At 44.9% G+C, this 19,641-nt stretch overlaps 1 protein-coding gene across 3 annotated transcripts in view; it reads right to left on the bottom strand.

The window, feature by feature from the left end:
• prr35 (proline rich 35) overlaps nucleotides 1–3,434 on the bottom strand; it is a 44,199-nt gene extending 40,765 nt beyond the window's left edge. The window contains exons 1-3 of one of the 3 annotated variants that reach the window (XM_055651155.1): nucleotides 2,942–3,434; nucleotides 1,939–2,151; nucleotides 1,602–1,684 (exon numbers count right to left, since the gene is read on the bottom strand). The gene's annotated coding sequence lies outside the window, so the exon portion shown is untranslated. Of the gene's footprint in view, nucleotides 1–1,601; nucleotides 2,634–2,941 lie in introns of those variants that run through there. The other 2 variants (XM_055651154.1, XM_055651156.1) reach the window with 2 other exon arrangements.
• Nucleotides 3,435–19,641: the final 16,207 nt, after the last annotated feature.

Genomic DNA, 19,641 nt, shown 5'->3' with positions numbered 1-19,641 from the left:
ATGGCAGATAATAGGTGAACACAGGCGAGGGGGGATTTTGATTGCCTGAACCGCTGATTGACTCCAGCACTTTGTGTCTTTTTGTAAAGAAGCATCTGCAGTTCCTTATTTCGACATTCTACCAATGCTAGATGCACAATGGGTACACTTCGGACTGGTAGATAGTGTAAAATAAGCTACGCTGATTCGGTGACCTGTTACCCAGCTACTTAATTTTCAAATCTATAAATTAAATTGGAGTGAAAATTAAAAGTGCATTGTTACAAGTGATGGATCCTGTGCCACCTTTTCACATTGCCACCTGCAATCTTCCTTTCTCCCGGATGGCAAAATTCAGAGTCACTGATGATAAACACTGAGACAAACTCCGGAGAGAGACACAAAAAGCTGGAGTAACTCAACAGGAAAGGCAGCATCTCTGGAGAGAAGGAACGGGTGAAGTTTCTTCAGACTCGACCCTTCTTCAGACTCGGTCTCGAACCGAAACGTCACCCATTCCTTCTCGCCAGAGATGCTGCCTGACCCGCTGAGTTACTCCAGCTTTTTTTTTTGCCTATCTTCGGTTTAAACCGGCATCTGCTGTTCCTTCCTTCACACGACACAATCTCCGAGTCGATGGGTGATGGGATCCGATGCATTTGTGCAAATGCTTTGGTTGTCTTTTCTTATTTCAAATGTTAACCAGCCCGGGAACAGGGAGCCGGCAATCCCCTACTGAAATACACATCTTTTAACGGATGACAGCTAATCATTTCTTTAAACTGGTGTTGATAATCGCCCGTTGCACACATATATGTCATTGCACCAAATGAAGCCAGCTTCAGGCATTTACAGAAATGGCTGCACTTTCATAAAACACCATTCAGTGGCTGTAAAGCATTGGTGAAAAAAAGCATGTCACACTTATTGTTCTGTTTCCGATTCGCCAGCTGCTCTATAATCATATCATTGCTCCAACCACTACACCTGAACCATTGTGTAAATGTCTGTGCTACTGAATGTTGAGACACAGCGAAGAATACTTGAAAATGAAGTTGTACTTGATGTACGAGGCTTTGCTTTTGCGAGCTAAACTTTCCCAGTCCCAATCCATAGTCAAGTCCTAATCTGTCCACACAGCAGCAGTTGGAGGCGGCAGAAGGAACATACAACACTTTTAGCACCATGCAGGTCAACGAATGTCCTTCATCTACCTCTCTTGCCATCATCCCTAATATATATGTCACATTTAGCCAGCAAAATGCATGGTGCATTCTGAGATCACCACCTTTCACAGATCCACCTCAGCTTGGAGATTTCATGCACTTTCCACAATATCTAACTGAAGTCAAAAGCAGATTCAGGCAGCTTGGACTATAATTACAGACGGACCGAGATATAAATAATTTCAGTTTTCCTCCATCACCATCTTAACCGTGAGACAGGGAAACAATATTTAACGGGGGAGGGGGGGGGGGGGGGGGGGGGGGGGGGGGGGGGGATCTTATAAATCATCTTATTTTGCAGACGTGCCAAAGTTTATCTGCAAACAGAATGCTGCCTGCTTGCAATATATGACAGGTTATCGTGCAGTCTTTTATACAAATAACCGAACGGCTTACCTCGAAAAATGCTATTCTCTGGCTCTGCAGTTTATGTTCACCAGCGTGATGTGTTCAGTGGCTTTTCACTTCGATCTCCCTAACTGAAAAGGAAAACAATTAAATGTTGTGTAAGGTATATATTGTCTAGGATTTGAGCCCCGAGGCTGTACTGATTGAGCTGATCTGCCCCTTTCCCCTAAATGGAGTAGTCATGTGCCTTGTGCCTGCAAGCTATTTCCCTTTCAGTCACAAAACCTTTATACATACGCCGTTCGCTCCTTTGATGTAGTTGTTAGCACACGGCAAGAGACGCACACTTTTCCCATTTTGTTTGCAAAGCTGGTCCCGAACTTACACCAGAACTTTTTTGTTGCTGCCTTCGTGTCTTCTTAATGAGACCGTCGTGCTGGAGAAATAAGGAGAGCTTTTTTTTTTCTCAGGGCAACGTTTCAAACTTTTACTGTTCATTTTTTTCTTCTCTCCGTTTGCCAATTCCTCTCCGGCATCGCGGCTATAGATCGTATTGAGAAAGGGATTTCACGTGGAGAATCGTCCCTTGAATAGCAACCTGAGAAAATAGGGATTAGTGGGTAGCGTTCAATTGGAAAACACAAAAGTCCTCAGCATAATAAATGGTCATATGTTGAAAGGGGTTAAAGATTGTGATGCACATGTTTAGAACTTCAACAACTTTTGACAATATATAGAATGTCTGGAGTCCATTTTCACTTGGAATATTGGAAGACAGGACATTGTGTACATAATTCACAGGCTATTTAGCAGTAAAACCATTATTTTAAAGCCATTAACGTAACAATGCATAGACCACATTTTTCAAGTGTACCACAAAATATTTTAATGAATTATTGTAAAGTTTCATACTGATCAAAGTGGGTTTTTTTTTAATTAGTCAGAATGCACTTAAGTAGCAAGTTATTAAAAAGGGTGCCATCATAAACATTTGTCAGTGACTGTTGATAAAATGCATCTGCTGTGAAAGGTATTCAAACTGGATTAGAGTATGGAATAAACTTTAACCAGAGATTTAAGGAAACATTATTTGTAATTTAGGTGATCATAAATGAAGCAGGCTATCAAAATTCACTTTTATGTTTTTTCATGATTCCCAGTATTATAAAAAAAGTTGAGGCAATTTCATAAATGGTTTATTATTTTAATACTAAAGGGATTTGCAAGGCCAGGTTGATTAGAATTCTAAAGATAGACACAGAATGCTGGAGTAACTCAGCTGGGCAGGCAGCATCTCTGGACAGAAGGAATGGGTGACGTTTCGGGGTCGAGACCCTTCTTCAGACCGATAAATGTCAATACAATGTTTTGTCAAGGACAGGGCTTACCGAAATCTCTCGGTTTCCAGGAGCACTTCAGCTTGGCAGGTTCAGGTGAGCCGTCATGGAAGGGAGCAGGGGTTCAGCCTCCAAGTTTCGGTTTGGCAGCAGTTTCCAGTGAGTTGTGTGAGTGCAGTTGTGCTTCAGGTCCAGAGGCGGTGGATCCAGCCCGGCCCGACGCGAGCTCTGAGTGCTGCGTCTCAGGGCCTGCAGGCAGCTCAGGGTGCGCAGCCTTTCCCTCCAGTCCACTGGAAGGCTTCTCCAGGGCTCATCACAAAATGTCAGGGTCCATGTGGTCTTCATGAAGGCTTTCAGATACAATCAGACCTCTTGTCATGTACGCAGTGGTAAATCAGCCTTGACAGCCTTCTCCACTGTTCCGACCATCTGTACCAAATTTGTCAGCGGGCAAATTTGTGGGAGAGAGAGAGAGAGAGAGAAAAAAAAATTGCTGGAGAAAAAAGTGAAACGTAAAGTACGTTATTTATTTAAGTCCTATGTGCTTTTGTGCTAACCACTGACCTCAACGTACAAGGTTTACAATCTACATTTTTTGCAATAAAGTTATTTTTTTTTTAAATTAATATTCAAATTGAATACACATCTGTCTGCCTTGAACAGAATTAAAACAAGAAGCCTTAAGCATAAAGCGCAGGGAAATCAAATGTTCCCTGTCAGGAGCACCAGCTGTCATTTGCCAAGGTACATGGGTTTGGAAATCTTTCCAATCTGAACCAAAAGCAAAGTCAGATAGACAAAAGATCACGGCAGAGAGACTAATATATTTGCATTGAATTGTGTAGTGCGTTGTACTTTTGGCATCTGTATGACCAGATTTAAAAGGTTTGGCCCTATCTAGATACCCACTTGCAGTAAACACATCCTTCATTAGGCCAGCGTTCAGAAGGAACTGCAGATGCTGGTTTAAACTGAAGATGGACCTCTCTAATTCAGCAGGTCAGCCAGCATCTCTGGAGAAAAGGGAATAGGTGACGTTTCGGGTCGAGGCCCTTCTTCCGACTCTTTGTTGCCTCCTCTGCGGTTGCATCAAAGCAGATGATATTTTGCATAAGGCAGAGGAACCAGAGACATAATTTTTCATGATAGATCAGGGCGGCATGGTGGCGCAGCGGTAGAGCTGCTGCTTTACACCGGCAGAGACCCTGGTTCACTCGCGACAATGGATACTGTCTGTGTATATTCTCCCCATGACCATGTGGATGTCCCACAAGTGCTCCGGTTTCCTCCCACACTCCAAAGACATACAGGTTTGTGGGTTAATTGGCTTGGGTAAAAATTGTAACTTGTCCCTAGTGTGTAGGATAGTGTTAGTGTACGGGGATCATTGGTCGGCGCGGACTCGGTGGGCCGAAGGGCTTGTTTTCGCGCTGTATCTCTAAACTAAATTAACAATCTATTTCTGTCTGATTGGCTTGATAGCAGACGAGTGGACCCAGTGAAGTAGCTCTTTGGCAAGATGCTACGGCTGAAATTTGGTGGTCACCCCCTCTCCCTGGCATTCCCTCCATATTATCTTTGAATACAACAAAATGGACCAAGTCAGCTCTGAGTAAAATAACAACAAGTGGAATAAATGTAAAAACATAGAAAGCCTCATAGATTTATGCATTGACACTTATAGGGGATGGGGCAACACATAAATGAATAGTTCACCCTTTTGAACGTCCTGTGATCACTATGAGTCACTGTACACTTGTTCTGCACTGCTACCTCCATATAACCCTTCCCTCTTACCCTTCTCATAAGCTTAATAACCTGGTTAGTATTGATTTTTGATAAGATTCTAGGTTATTTGCGGTTTGTATGATTTGTTATTATTGCATTATCATAATCATAATCAGACTTTATTAGCAAAGTATGTTTTGCAACATACAAGGAATTTGATTTGCCATACAGTCATACCAATAAAAAGCAACAAAACACACAAAATACATTTTAACATGAACATCCACCACAGTGACTCCTCCACATTCCTCACTGTGATGGAAGGCAAAATAAAAGTTCAATCTCTCCCTTCTTTGTCCTCCAGTGTTCGGGGGCCTCTCACCTTCCGTTGACGGGATGATCTTACTCTTGTTGCCGACTGCGGGCTTTCTCGTCGGGCAATCAAGCTCCTGCATTGGGGGGTATCTGAGCTCCCCCACGCCGGGCGATCTACCCCCATTCGGGGCTTGTTGTACGTCATGTGGCCTTTGGTGCTTCCCGACCTCGGTCTCTTACCCGAGACTGCGAGCTCCTTGATGTTAAAGTCTGCAGGCCGTGGTTGGAGCGTCGATCGCAGGGAAGGAATCGGCTCCGATGGTGTGTCCACGCCTCGTGGTGGGGCTCACAGTGAGTCTGAGCAAAGCCTCCAGCTTCCATTCACAGGGTGGTAGGTATAATGGTAGGAGCTGCCAGAGGAGATAGTTGAGGCAGGAGCCATAACAGTGTTGAAATGATACTTGGACAGGTATATGGACAGGAAAAGTGGGATATGGACCAAAAGTGGGATGGGATTAAATGGGCCATCCAGATGAGTTGGTAGAAAGGGCTTGTTTGCATGCTATATGACTCTAACAATGAGTTTAAACAATCAAACATTAAACAATTGTATATAGTCCCTCGTGTGTAGGATAGTGTTAATGTACGGAGTGATCACTGGTCACTGCAAACTCATTGGGCCAAAGGGCCTGTTTCCACACTGTATCTCTAAAGTCTAGAGTCTAAAAGTATTTTTAGACAGATAAGCAGGGAGAGCAAGAATCAATTTAGAAACAAAATGCTGGAGTAACTCAATCGGACAGGCAGCCCCCCTGGGGAGAAGGAATGGGTGATGTTTCGGGTCGAGACCCTTCTTCAGACCCTTCGGTCCAATCAATTTAGGTCCAAAAAGAAAACTAAATTGTGGGAAGACGGTTCTATTGAAGAAAAAGGAGAAAGAGACTTAACTGACACATAGCAACAAAAAGATTGCAAACAATGACACCATTAAAGACTGGAAATTGCACAAATAAATTCATCAATTTCTGGAAGAGGGTGTTTGATTGGCATTGCAATAACAACTACCATGTTATTAAAAAGGTACTTACACAATTATTTGTGAAACTTAACTTTCTGTAGCGAGTATAATGGTCAATTAATATGTAAATCCCGCAAGATCTTAGGAATAATGGAGAGGCTGAGGGCAAGGTTTAGCTTTGAGTGCAACGGTGTAAATCATAGTCTGTGAAGATTCACAACTCGCGGTGTATCTCTTAAACTCTTAAACCTGCTGGATAATTTACTGTATTAGTAAGAGGATGCACTGTTAATTTGTCTTTGTCTTTCATGCCAGATATATGCTAAATGCACAGAGTCTTTTGCCTGGAGTAGGAGGATCGAGAACCAGGGGACATGGGTTTAAGGTGAGCAGGAAAAGATTTAATAGGAACCTGAGGGGTAACATTTTTACACAAAGGGGTGGTGGGTGTATGGAACAAGCTGCCGGATGAGATGGCTGAGGCAGGCACTAGCACAATGTTTTGGAAACATTTGGACAGGTACATGGATAGGACAGGTTTAGAGTGATACTAGACCAAGTGCAGACCCGTTGGGTCTGCTCCCCCAACGCAGCCGTTCCCTACCCGTAGCCCCCACGGGAGACGTGGTCCTCCAACTGAAGATTCGAGCGCTCAGCAGTGCGGCTGTTTTTAAATGGCGTATTTGAGGCGAGAGGCGGGCGCCAGCAGGCGTTATGGTCGCTGGCCAGCAGGAGGCGACAAAATGAGTGAGTGGGGGGAGGGGGGGAAGAAGGATTTTATTAAAAATGTGTGCATAAACACGATGAAATTTAATGAGTAGTGGATACTTGAAATGAAAAGTGAAATATCTACCGAAATGGAAAACATCTGGGCGTCTGTGGGTCTGGTGTTGGCGTAGCAACGAATCAAAAGCTGACACCCACAGGCTGGCAGCCACAAGACAGGCAGGCACACACACACACACACACACACACACACACACACACACACACACACACACACATATACAGTTTTAATATTATATAGATAGATAGATATAAATGGGCCAAACGCAGGCAGTTGGGGCTAGTGTAGATAGGGTCGTTGCGGGCAAGTTGGGCCGAAGGGCCTGTTTCCATACTGTATGACTATATGAAGCTATTCCAACCATCACCTTCCACCTTCACTGAAAAGACTTCTTAATTTAAATTTACACAGTAAAATTTAATCTCAACTGGCTTAAAATCTACATTGTATGTATTTCCAATTATGAAGTTCCAATTAAGTCAATTTCATATTTCTGCTTTGTAGATTGTGTTAGCAATGCAGTACTTTTCTATATTACCATGTCTCTAATGTCAGTTATGGTCTTGTGCTCTCATTACAAGTTGCCACAGACATCTCAATGTGTGAAGACGCATTGTAAAATAACTCTGCTGCTAATGACTGTAGGGCCATGTTTAGTGAACGTTAAGCATTAAATGTATCGATGTGTTGAAAAACACATGGAAGGACTCCCACGTTATACTCTAGTTTAGTTTAGTTTTTGAGATACAGCGCGGAAACAGGCCCTTCGGTCCACCAAGTCTGCACCGACCAGCGATCCCCGCACATTCGCACTATCCTACACACACTAGGGACAATTTACACTTGCACCAAGCCAATTAACCTACAAACCTGCACGTCTTTGGAGTGTGGGAGGAAACCGAGGATCTCGGAGAAAACCTACGTGGTCACGGGGAGAACGTACAAACTTTGTACAGACAGCACCCATTGTCGGGATTGAACCTGGGTCTCCGGCGCTGCAAGCACTGTAAGGTACTTAAGGGCCAGTCCCACTTGGGTGTCATTTGCGCGTTATTTACGCTACATCATTTACGTGTCACGACGCAAGACGCACGCATCGTGACGAGCACGTGACGCCCACATGGTGCGTGGTGACGTAGACAGTAATGCGCGGCCATGTGCGGCGCCCCAGGAATTTGGGATGTACAAAATCTTCGTGCGCCATCTGCGTTACACGCACATGACACTCAAGTGGGACAGGCCCTTAACTCTACCACGCAACCGTGGACGCCTCTTCTGGGGCCGTTTGGGAAATAATTGCAATCATATTCATCTCTGAAAATGTTACATATATCTTTAATTTTTCCATCTACAACCAGCTGGTTTGGACATTTATACTTCTAGAGATACAGCGCGGAAACAGGCCTTTTGGCCCACCGAGTCTGCGCCGTCCAGCGATCACCCCGTACACCAGCACTATCCCACACGCAAAGGAATTTTATTTTTATTTTTACAGAAGCCAATTAACCTCGGCTACTCCCACCCTCCAGCCTTCTGGCTACTCCTCCTTTTCCCTTTCTTGTCCCCACCCACCCCCACCCCCGATCAGTCTGAAGAAGGGTTTCGGCCCGAAACGTTGCCTATTTCCTTCGCTCCATAGATGCTGCTGCACCCGCTGAGTTTCTCCAGCTTTTCTGTATAACCTTCTAACCTCGGACTATCCTTGATCAGACTTTGCTGGCTTTATTTTAACGTTATTCCCATATCATGTATCTATACACTGTAAATGGCTCGATTGTAATCATATATTGTCTTTCTGCTGACTGGATAGCGCGCACCAAAAGCTTTTCACTGTACCTCGGCACATGTGACAATAAAACCAAACTGAAACTATCCTGCAAACCTGCACGTCTTTGGAATGTGGGAGGTACCTGGAGCACCCGGAGAAAACACACGTGGTCACGGGGAGAATGGACAAACTCTGTACAGACAGCACCTGGTGTCAGGATCGAACCCGGGTCTCCGGCTCTGGTGCTGTAAGGCAGCAACTCCACCGATATGTTTCAGTGTACATATTTATACACTGTTTAAATATTTTTCTCTGCGATTCAGGGCTTCCAGACTGATGTCTAAATAAAAACATTGCAGTATCTTTCCCCAATGGTGAATGGCGCAAAACACTTGTCCACTCAAAATAAAATACTTGCAAAGTATGCAAATGCTGCATTCTGCCCTGTGAATGTTTCCATCCAAACTGTGCCCTGAAGCCAAGTCTTGGCTCCTGTTCTTTTCCTTTCTCGCTTTAGTTAAGCGGTCTAATTGGGTGCATACATATGTCACCACCATGTTTTCTCCCTACACTGAAAGCAAACTGAACTTAAAAGACCCATTCAGTAACTAACCCTAATTATTCTTTCAAACCTGAACCATTTTATTGGGAGAAGATTGTTAAACAAAACTAATAGGTTTTAACTACTGGGGGTGGGGTGGGCACACTGTGGCACAGCGGTAGAGCTGCTGCCTGCCTTACAGCACCAGAGACTCAGGTTCGACTCTGACCTCGGATGCTGTCTGCACAGAGTTTGCACGTTCCCCCACGTGACCGTGTGGGCTCTCCTGGGTGCTCTGTTTGGAAAGTCCAGTCTGAGCTCTAGTTGTTATGAGCGGTGCCCATTCCAGGCGAGCCCCAGGCTGCTGCAAGGCCTCCAGCCGTCGCCTGCCTTGAAAGTGTGGATCGGCCAGTGAGCCCATGTCCCTCTCAATAGACAATAGACAATAGGTGCAGGAGTGGGCCATTCGGCCCTTCGAGCCAGCACTGCCATTCAATGTGATCATAGCTGATCATCCCGAATCAGTACACCGTTCCTGCCTTCTCCACATACCCCCTGATGCCCTTACTAATCAACAATCTATCAATCTCCACCTCAACAATATTCATTGACGTGGTTATTTTCTCATTGCCCCCGCTGCGAAGTTCCCAAAGCTTAATTTGTTTTGAAAATCAGATTATTTATTTTAGTTTACGCTGAAACCCTTTTGGATAATTTTCAGTCTGCCGTGAACCAGCACATGCGTTGCTTTTTATGGAGACCCACGGTAACTCTGTACACGTGACAATAAGAAACTAAACTAAATTAAACTAAACTAAACTAAACTAAACTGCTGATGCTGGAATTTTGAGCAAAGCACAAAGTGCTGGAGTAACTCAGTGGGTCAGGTAGCATCTGTGGTGGGGATGAATGGGTGATGTTTCACGTGGGGATCCTGAACAAGGGTCCTGAGTCGCAATGTCACTTATCCATTCCCTCTAGAGATGCTGCCTGACCTGCAGAGTTACTCCAGCACTTTCTATATTAGCCTTCTTTTTAATTCATTAAGAAAAATCTTCTTTTAAATCCTCAATAAACCTGAGCCTCAATAATCTGTTAACATTGGGTTAAAGCAGCTGAAACTGTGTTTAATATTCAATGTGGCAATTTTTAACCACTACTTGAAGTGATTTTCTGAAGAAATGGTAGCGATGTTAAAATACACACAAAACGCTTTTCTTTTGATTGTGGTCAATGTTCAATTTCTTGGAGAACTTGAGGGAAAGAAACACAAAGCCCTTTCAAGCATTCCCATTTACATCCTTATGTTCAAAAGATCTAGCAATTTTTGGAGCCTTTTTAAGGTTTCATGGTTTTAAGGTCAGTTTATTGCCACATGTACCAATTAAGGGACAGTGATATTTGAGTTACCATACAGCCACGCTAAGTGAAAAGCAACAAGACACAGAACTACATAAATGTTAACATAAACATCCATCACAGTGGATTCTACATTCCTCACTGTGATGGAAGGCAATAAAGTTGAATCTTCTTCCTCTTGTTCTCCTGTGGTCCAGGCAGTCAAACCATCCGCAGTGGGGGCGGTCAAAGCCCCTGCAAAGCCCCGACGATCAAAGCCCTAGACGGGGTGATCGAAATTCCTGCATCGCGGCGGTTGGAACACTGTCCGCGGCATGGAGCTCCCGAATCGGTCTCTTCTTACCAGAGACCACGGGCTTCACGATGTTAAAGTCCACAGGCCCCGCTGTTGGAGCGTTGATCGCAAACTCCGCGATGATAAAGTCCCGCAGACTCCTGCGGCTTGGAGTGCCCGTCGGTCTCCAGGAAATGCCGCCAACCCCACGGTGTTAGGCCGCAGTGGGGACAGAGATACGATACGGAAAAAAACCACATTCTCCGTCGAGGCAAGAGATTGAATAAAAAGTTTCCCCCAACTTCCCCCTCCCCACCCAAAATAAAACAAACCAAGGAACACTACAACATACTTTTTAACACATACTAAAAATAACAAAAAGAAGAAAGGACAGACAGACTGTTGGCGAGGCAGCCACTGCTGTGTGTAGAGTTACCACAGGTCTCCACAAAAAGCAACGCATGTGCTGGTTCACGGCACACAGAAAATGCTGGGGTAACTCAGCGGGTCAGCTTGCATCTCTGGAGAAAAGGAATAAGTGATGTTTTGGGTTGAGACCCTTCTTCAGACTGTTTGACTTCACGAGTCTGATAAAAGATCCTGACCCAAAACGTCACCTATTCCTTTTCTCCAGTGATGCTGCCTGACCCGCTGAGCTACTCCAGCATTTGGTGTCTATCTTTGGTGTAAACCAGCATCTGCTGTTCCTTCTCGCACGCATTCATATCTATTGTCCTATGTGTAGGATTAGACGTTGTTCACAAAGGAGGCTTATTGCGATTGCTTATTGTCTCTTAGTTTATCTACATTGATATAATTTAGTGGCTTGAAGGATGGAAGGATGCGTAGATATCGCAATTTTCTTATTGGTGCCTTTGTTATCTTGGTGAAGATGTAGGGAGAAAATTAGTGTGAATCGACCTGGCGTTTGAAAGGAATTGCTGATCTTTTAGTCTCAAGGAGGGAAGATTGCAGCTTGGGCACCCCAGGCTAGAAATGCCAGCCTACAGTAAATGACCATGAGCACCACTAAACACAAAGGGTTAAGGTGTCTCGTGGGCGTATGATGGTGGTACAGCATAGGTTGGTGTAGCTACTCAGGAAGACATAGCTTAGTCTTTGCAGAGCCTGAGTAAATGTACTTTATGACGAATTTGGTCTGACAGCTGGATAAACAGATTTTTATTGCTTGTTGGTCCATGCATCATCTTGCCAAAGAATATTGTGAGGCAGAAGTTTCATTGCAGCAGTTCCGTGGCCATGGTGTCTGTTGCAATTTTCATACACTAATAACAACTCTATTTTTCAAGTTTCAACAACAGTCACTGACTTCTTTAAAACTGAAATTCTACATTGTACAGTATTAACGAATTTGACTGCTGCTATTTTGCACATTAGATTCGTTTAGTTTAGAGATACAGCGCGTCAACAGGCCCTTCGGCCAACCGAGTCCACGCCGACCAGCGATCACCCCGCATGCGAACACTGTCCTACTCACACTAGGGACAATTTACAACTATACCAAGCCAATTAGCCCACAAACCTATATGTCTTTGGAGTGTGGGAGGAAACCGGGGATCCTGGAGAAAACCCACACGGTCACAGGGAGAATGGACAAACTCTATCCAGACGGCACCCGTAGTCAGGATCGAACCCGGGTCTCTGGCGCTGTAAGGCATGAAACTCTACCGCTGCACCACCATGCCGCGTAATGGTGTACTCATAAAGTTTCAGCCTTGTTAAAGCCGGCACCTTGTCACCCCTTCATGATATCTCAAAATACCACAATATTATGTAGGCAAACACAGTAGTTGGGTTGCATACTCCACGATCCCACAAAGATAGAAGTAATGGAACAAAAATTCCATATAGTGCTGGAGTAGCTCAGCAGGTCTGGCAGCAACCCTGGAGAACATGGATAGGTGACATTTTGGATTGGCATCCTCCTTCAGACTGATTGTAGAGGGGAGGTGGGGAGGGAGAAATCTAGAAGAGAGAAGGGTCAGGACAGGTAATAGGTAAACACAGGTGACAGGGAGAGATTGATAGCGAGATAATTGGATAAAGGACAGAGATGAAAAAAAGGTGTGAGACAAAAAAGGATTGAAGATCTGCAGATTGTGAAGCCAGTAGAAGGAATATAGATGGAGGGGAGGGGAGGGGAGGGGGAGAAATAGGTGTGAGTATAGGTGGCACCTAGTGGAGGGGGGATTGAGGGGGAGAGAGTGGGGGCGTGGGGGGATAAAAGGGGAGAGGGCAGCGGTAATGTTGCTGTCTTACAGAGCCAGAGACTCGGGTTCGATCCTGACTACAGGTGCTGCCTGCACAGAGTTTTGTACGTTCTCCCCTGTGACCGTGTGGGCTTTCCCCGGGTGCTCCAGTTTCCTCCCACACTCCAAAGACATACAGGTTTGTAGGTTAATTAGCTTGGTATAAGTGTAAATTGTCTGTTGGATAGTGTTAGTGTGCGGGGATCACAGGTCGGTGCAGGCTCGCTAGGCCAAAGGCCTGTTTACGCGCTGTATCTCTAAAGTAAAGTAAACTAAACTAAACTGGATTCTTCCAAAATAAAATAATTTTGACTCTTGACAATTAATACAGCACTTGGGAATGTCTTAATTCTTTTGTGAACTAATTGGGAAACAAATATAAGCAATGTGCTTTTTATGCAGATGCACAGTTTTGTCAAATGTAGATTTAAGTTCCATTGTGCTAAAAATGTAAATGCACAAAATTTTATGGCAGGTGACATTGCACTTTCTTAGCTCATTAGGAAAGAATTATTTTTCTTATGTGTGTAATCGGTTTATAGCCCTGCAGGTTTAGTCCTTCAGTTTTAATTTCAAGTATTTTGCATAACAAAGTAGCTTAGTTCGGGTTCTATTAAATTCAAAGAATAAACTGGGACATGATTTCAAATTAATGGCCAGAATTTGTTCGTCATGGATCATTTCTAGGGGAAGATAGATACAAAATACCAGAGTAACTCCAGCGGGCCAGGCAGCACCTCTGGAGAGAAGGGATGGGTAACACTTCGGCTTGAGACCCTTCTTCAGTCTGAAGAATAGTGTTGACTCGAAACGTCACCCATTCCTTCTCTCCGGAGATGCTGCCTGTCCCGCTGAGTTATTCCAGCATCAGCTACCTTCAGTGTAAACCAGAATTTGCAGTTCCTTCCTGCACCTTTCTGGGGGAAGGGTGGGTGAGAAATCTATGGGGTTCCTTTCTTTGATCACATGAATGGAAAAGCACATTCATAAAGTCATAGTGAAATAGTATGGGAACAGGCCCTTCGGCCCAACTTCCCCACGCTGACCAACATGCCGCATCTATAATAGTCCTACCTGTCTGCGCTAGGACCATACCTATCTAAATCTATCCTATCCATGTACCTGTCCAAATGTCTCTTAAACATTATGATAGTACCTGCCTCAGCTTCACCTTTCCATGTTCTCCAGAGATGCTGCCTGACACACTGAGTTATTCCAGCTTCTGCAATTCCTTTTGTTTTAATTACAACGGAATTAATGTTGGTGCTACATGCCCAAGTCTGGTGCATTTTGTACTGGACTGGTTTTTGAGGAAATCTAATGATGGCCTGCTTAAGAAAAAAATTCAAAAGCTTGCATTTTGTTAAACTGTTCTCTGGAAAAATGTAAAGAATGCAGTCTTTATTGGATCCACTTCCACTGAGTAAATATACATGTGGGGGATGTGGAATTAGCAGGTAAGAAGTTCTTACTATTCTCTGAAGACACCTTTTATGCTCAAACCTTTAGCACAACCCCCTGAGGAAAATCTATTATGTTGTTTATTAACCAACTTGCTCAGTTTGACCTTCTTGCCAAATCTATTTTTTATTTAAGGTAGACAAAAATGCTGGAGAAACTCAGCGGGTGAGGCAGCATCTATGGAGTGAAAGAATAGGTGACGTTTCGGGTCAAGACCCTTCTTCAGACATCACCTATTCCTTCGCTCCATAGATGCTGCCTCACCCGCTGCGTTTCTCCAGCAATTTTGTCTACCTTCGATTGTTCCAGCATCTGCAGTTCTTTCTTAAATCCCCTGTCCCCGATCTACTCCTCTCATGATTTTGTACACCACTATGAGTGTCACCCCTCAACCTCCTGTGTTCTTTGTTGTGGAAGAGGCAATGATCCTTGATGACCCATGGGAGTTTAATTTAGTTTAGTTTAGAGATACTGGGTCTATGGGGTACACCAGGTCCACGCCGACCAGCGATCCCCGCACATTAACACTATCCTACACCCACTGGGGACAATGTAATATACATGTGGGATGTGGAATTAGCAGGTAAGAAGTTCTTACTAATCTCTGAAGACACCTGCCAATTAACCTGCAAACCTGTACGTCTTTGGAGTGTGGGAGGAAACCGATGATCTCGGAGAAAACCCATGTGGGTAACGGTGGGGAACGTACAAACTCCGTACAGACGTCACCCGTAGTCGGGATCGAACCCGGGTCTCCGGCGGTGCAGTCGCTGTAAAACAGCAACTCTACCGCTGCGCCACCGTGACCGCCCTTAGGTTGGTAGGTTGCAAGGACCGCCCTTAGGGAGGCAGGTTGCAACAAATTCATTTTATATCCAGAGAGCTGAATTGTTCCTCTATCATTTCTGAAGCACAATTGCAGTTCCCTGTCGCAGGAACACAATGTTCATTTTGCTTCTGGTCTTCTCTTCCCATGGCTGTTACAGGGACATGATCATCCGGGGATGTGGCGTAATATCCCTGGGTGCAACGTCACACAATTTAGTTCACAATCAAGAGAGTGGCTCCCCTCTCCCATCGGGCAAAAGGTACAGAAGTGTGAAAACCTGCCCCAGATTCAGGGACAGTTTCTTCCCAGATGCTCTCAGGCAACTGAACCTTCCTATCACATTTAGAGAGCAGTTCTAAGCTACTCTCTATCAATCTCATTGGTGACCCTCGGACTATCTTTGATCGGAATTTGCTGGCTTTATCTTGCACCAAACGTTATTCCCTTATCGTGTATCTGTACACTGTGGACGGCTCGATTGCAATCATGTCTTGTCTTCCCACTGACAACAAAAGCTTTTTGCTGTACCTCGGTACACGTGACAATAATCTAAACTGAACTAAACTGACAGAAGATTAACAAGAATCCAGAACTTGCCAGAACTTGCAGGACTGAGCTATGGGGAGAGGTTTGGCAGGCTTGGTCTTTATTCCTTGGAGTGCAGGAGGCTGAGGGATGATCATATAAAGTGCATGAAGTCATGAGGGGAATGCAAAGAGACTTTCACACATTGTAGGGGAATCAAAAACCAGGCTACTTAATACAAATCTGAGGGACAACTATAAGGTGAAATGGGAGAACGTTTAATGGAGAAGTACAGGTCATTTTTCTTTCCAGTCAGGGTGGTGGAGGCTTGGAATGCATTAGCAGGAGTGGCAGATAGACAAATGGATGTGCTGGAAATAGAGATTCAGATTCAGATTCAGATTCAGATTCAAATTTTATTGTCATTGTGCAGTGTACAGTACAGAGACAACAAAATGCAGTTAGCATCTCCCTAGAAGAGCGACATAGAATATGAGCAATAAATAAATATATTTACGTACATACAGTCGTAGTAGTGCAATTTTTTCTGGTGGAAGGAGTGTCTGGGAGGGGTGGGGGGTGACTTGGAATCACCGAGGTACAGAGTTAAGTAATGTAACAGCGGCAGGGAAGAAGCTGTTCCTGGACCTGCTGGTCCGGCAATGGAGAGACCTGTAGCGCCTCCCGGATGGTAGGAGGGTAAACAGTCTGTGGTTGGGGTGAGAGCAGTCCTTGACGATGCAGCGCGCCCTTCGCAGACATCGCTTGCTCTGGACAGACTCAATGGAGGGGAGTGAGGAACCAGTGATGCGTTGGGCAATTTTCACCACCCTCTGCAGTGGTAGAGGTATATAGGTCATGTATAGGCTGATGAGATCAGTTTAACCCGGCATCATGTTCGACACAAACATTGTGGGCTGAAGGGATGGTTCTCTACTGTCCTGTTCTATGTTTAGTTTCAACCGAAGATTGACGCAAAATGCTGGAGTAACTCAGCGGGACAGGCAGCATCTCTGGAGAGGAGGAATGGGTGACATTTTGGGGTGAGACCCTTCTTCAGACTGAGAGTCAGGGGGGAGGGAGACGTGAGATATGAAGAGGTAGGAAGAACAAATGAATGAGAGGCATGCGACAGGTTTTGCGTACCTTTCAATTATTTGTTTCCTTGAACCTCTTTATCTCTCTAGTTCCCCTCTTCCCTGACTCTCAGTCTGAACAAGGGTCTCGTCCTCAACCTGGTATCTTCTGTGTTCCAGCATAGGGGTCTATAATGATGACGGAGAATGTCGTCTTGAAATTGAGTCACCATTCATGCCAACAGGGGAATGCAGTCAACCCGATTCTTCTGGGGAAGTGAGCATTGGGCATTACCCTAGTCAGAAGGTCACAGATTGTTTGGATATTGATTGAGTGGATCCCTTGTGGTTCAGATATAAAGCATTACCGTGTGCCTATAGAGCACCATCGGCTAGTACGTTCCACCAATTACACCACCAATGTTGGGCAATCCAACCTTTGGGAAAAGCCTAATGTCTCTCTGCTTCTCCCGGCCCCCTTGCCCCAGGAGAGAATGATGCAATTGCTCGTTGTTGCAGACAATAAATCATTTGCTTGCTGCATCCCAGGATACAGACTGCAGGATGTTATTGATGTAGCCATCGCCTTTGGAAAAGAATAGGGATAAAAATAGGCGCCGGATTGAAACGACCTTCAGGACTTCTTAGTTTGCCCAGAAGTTCGGCTGAAGGTTTCTGGAAGTCCCGGCCAGTCAATGTCTCTCCGGTGAATTTATGAGTCGTTCTTTGGTCTGACACGGATAACTGTAGTTGGGAGAGTAGTGAAATGCAGGAGGTCACCTTCTTTACTGCACGCCGGCTGTGTGTGGATAGTCCCTTCCTGACCCCCTTCCTGGTAGAAAAATAATGTGAGATTCAATCTCGGGAAACACGTGTGTCTGAAAGTGTAGGCGCTAGTGGCAAGTGTCAAACTGCAGCTGGGTGTATTGAACGGTTCTCAGTGGAGCTCTGCTGTTATTTTGGATAACAGTATTTAAATAACTGAATGCAGAGACAACAAAGAAGCAGTCCAAGGTAGACACAGAATGCTGGAGTAACTCAGCGGGACAGGCAGTATCTCTGGAGAGAAGGAATGGGTGATGTTTCAGGTCGAGACCCTTCTTCCAACCTACGACAGCCACGTTTGTTTTCTGGGAGTTCCCAACAAGAAGTAGTCCATCTCTGGATAAAAATAGTGAGCCTATAGACACAACATTAAAAGTTTAGATTAGTTTTAGAGATACAGCCTTGAAACAGGCCCTTCGGCCCATCGAGTCCACGTTGACCATCACAGGTTCACAATAGTTAAATGTTATCCCGCTTTGGCACCCGACACACTCGGGCAATTCACGTAGAAACCGCTACGTCTTTAGAATGTGGGAGAAAATCGGGGCACCCGGAGAAAACCCACGTGGTCACAGAGAGTAGGTACAAATTATTTTGAGGGCTGCACGGTGGCGCAGCGGTAGAGTTGCTGCCGTTACAGCGCTTGCAGCACCAGGGACCCGGGATCGCTCCGGACTACGGGTGCTGTCTGTGCGGAGTTTGTACATTCTCCCCGCAACAGAGGAGTTCACACAGAGAGTTGTGAGTCTGTGGAAGTCTCTGCCTCTCAGAGGGCGGTGGAGGCCAGTGCTCTGGAAACTTTCAACCGAGAGCTAGATAGGGCTCTTGAAGACAGCGGAGTCAGGGGATATGGAGTGAAGGCGGGAATGGGGTACTGATTGTGGATGATCAGCCATGATCACATTGAATGACGGTGCTGGCTCGAAGGGCCTTATGGCCTACCCCTGCACCTATTGTCTATTGTCTATTGACCTTGTGGGTTTTCTCTGAGATTTTCGGTTTCCTCCCACACGCAAGACGTACAGGTTTATAGGCTAATTGGCTTGGTATAAATACAAAAATTGTCCCCAAAGGGTGTAGGATAGGGTCAATGTGTGGGGATTGTTGGTCAGCGCGGACTCGGTGGGCCAAAGGGCCTGTTTCCCTGTTCTATCCCTAAACTAAACTAAACTCTACTGCTGCACCACTGTGCCGTCAAAAGCTTACAAAATGTAGACAAATGGATAAAGGATTTGAGGAGAATGTGGATTTCGATCTGCTCGAAGCATTGGGGAAGAGAAAGGATAAGCGTGGAGCTCAGAGTGAGAATACCTCGCATCTCGGGAACTTAAATACATTCTCTGTGCAAGACAGGCTTTGCCATTACAAATCCAAGCGTGCAAGGGGTATTTAATAATTAATAACCCCTAAGAGCTATTTACATTTTGCTAATATGACTTTAAGCAGTGCCTCAATTAAACCCGAGTAGCATGAAGCCAAAGATTGTAGCTACATCAGAGCTAAAAAGGACATTTAAATTTTTTTGAATAAATTTCCTAGCTGTCTGGGTATCCATCTCTCTGATAAAGCAGTGGCTTTGATCCATCTGCATTTAGTTTTGCGAGTAAAGTCTGTGCCCCCGGGAGTAAAATTATGCTGTCACTTTGTATGTTGAGGCTGCCCCTGACACTGCGAGCTGGACGACGGCCTAGTTTGAGGTCTGCACTAAATCAGCCTGGATCGGAGGTACAGGATCTTGTGAGCAGCCGAACAGGTAATGGATGTGGTGCAGACTATTAACTATTAACTATTAATAGAGCTGCAAACTATTAACAGACTTACACGAGGCCAAATGTAGCCATTCTTCCAGTTTGAAACACCTCTCTGGTTGATGAGCACTTCAAAAATCTGTAAGTCTTCCACGCGCAGTCTTATCTTACACTTCTTAAGGAACATTTACGAGTGTGTCGTCAGTAGTCGTGGGTCTGAACTCTAG

The sequence above is a fragment of the Leucoraja erinacea genome, chromosome 20, assembly GCF_028641065.1.
Source record: "Leucoraja erinacea ecotype New England chromosome 20, Leri_hhj_1, whole genome shotgun sequence".
Classification (NCBI taxonomy): domain Eukaryota; kingdom Metazoa; phylum Chordata; class Chondrichthyes; order Rajiformes; family Rajidae; genus Leucoraja; species Leucoraja erinaceus.
This window is presented reverse-complemented; position numbering and strand designations above follow the sequence as displayed.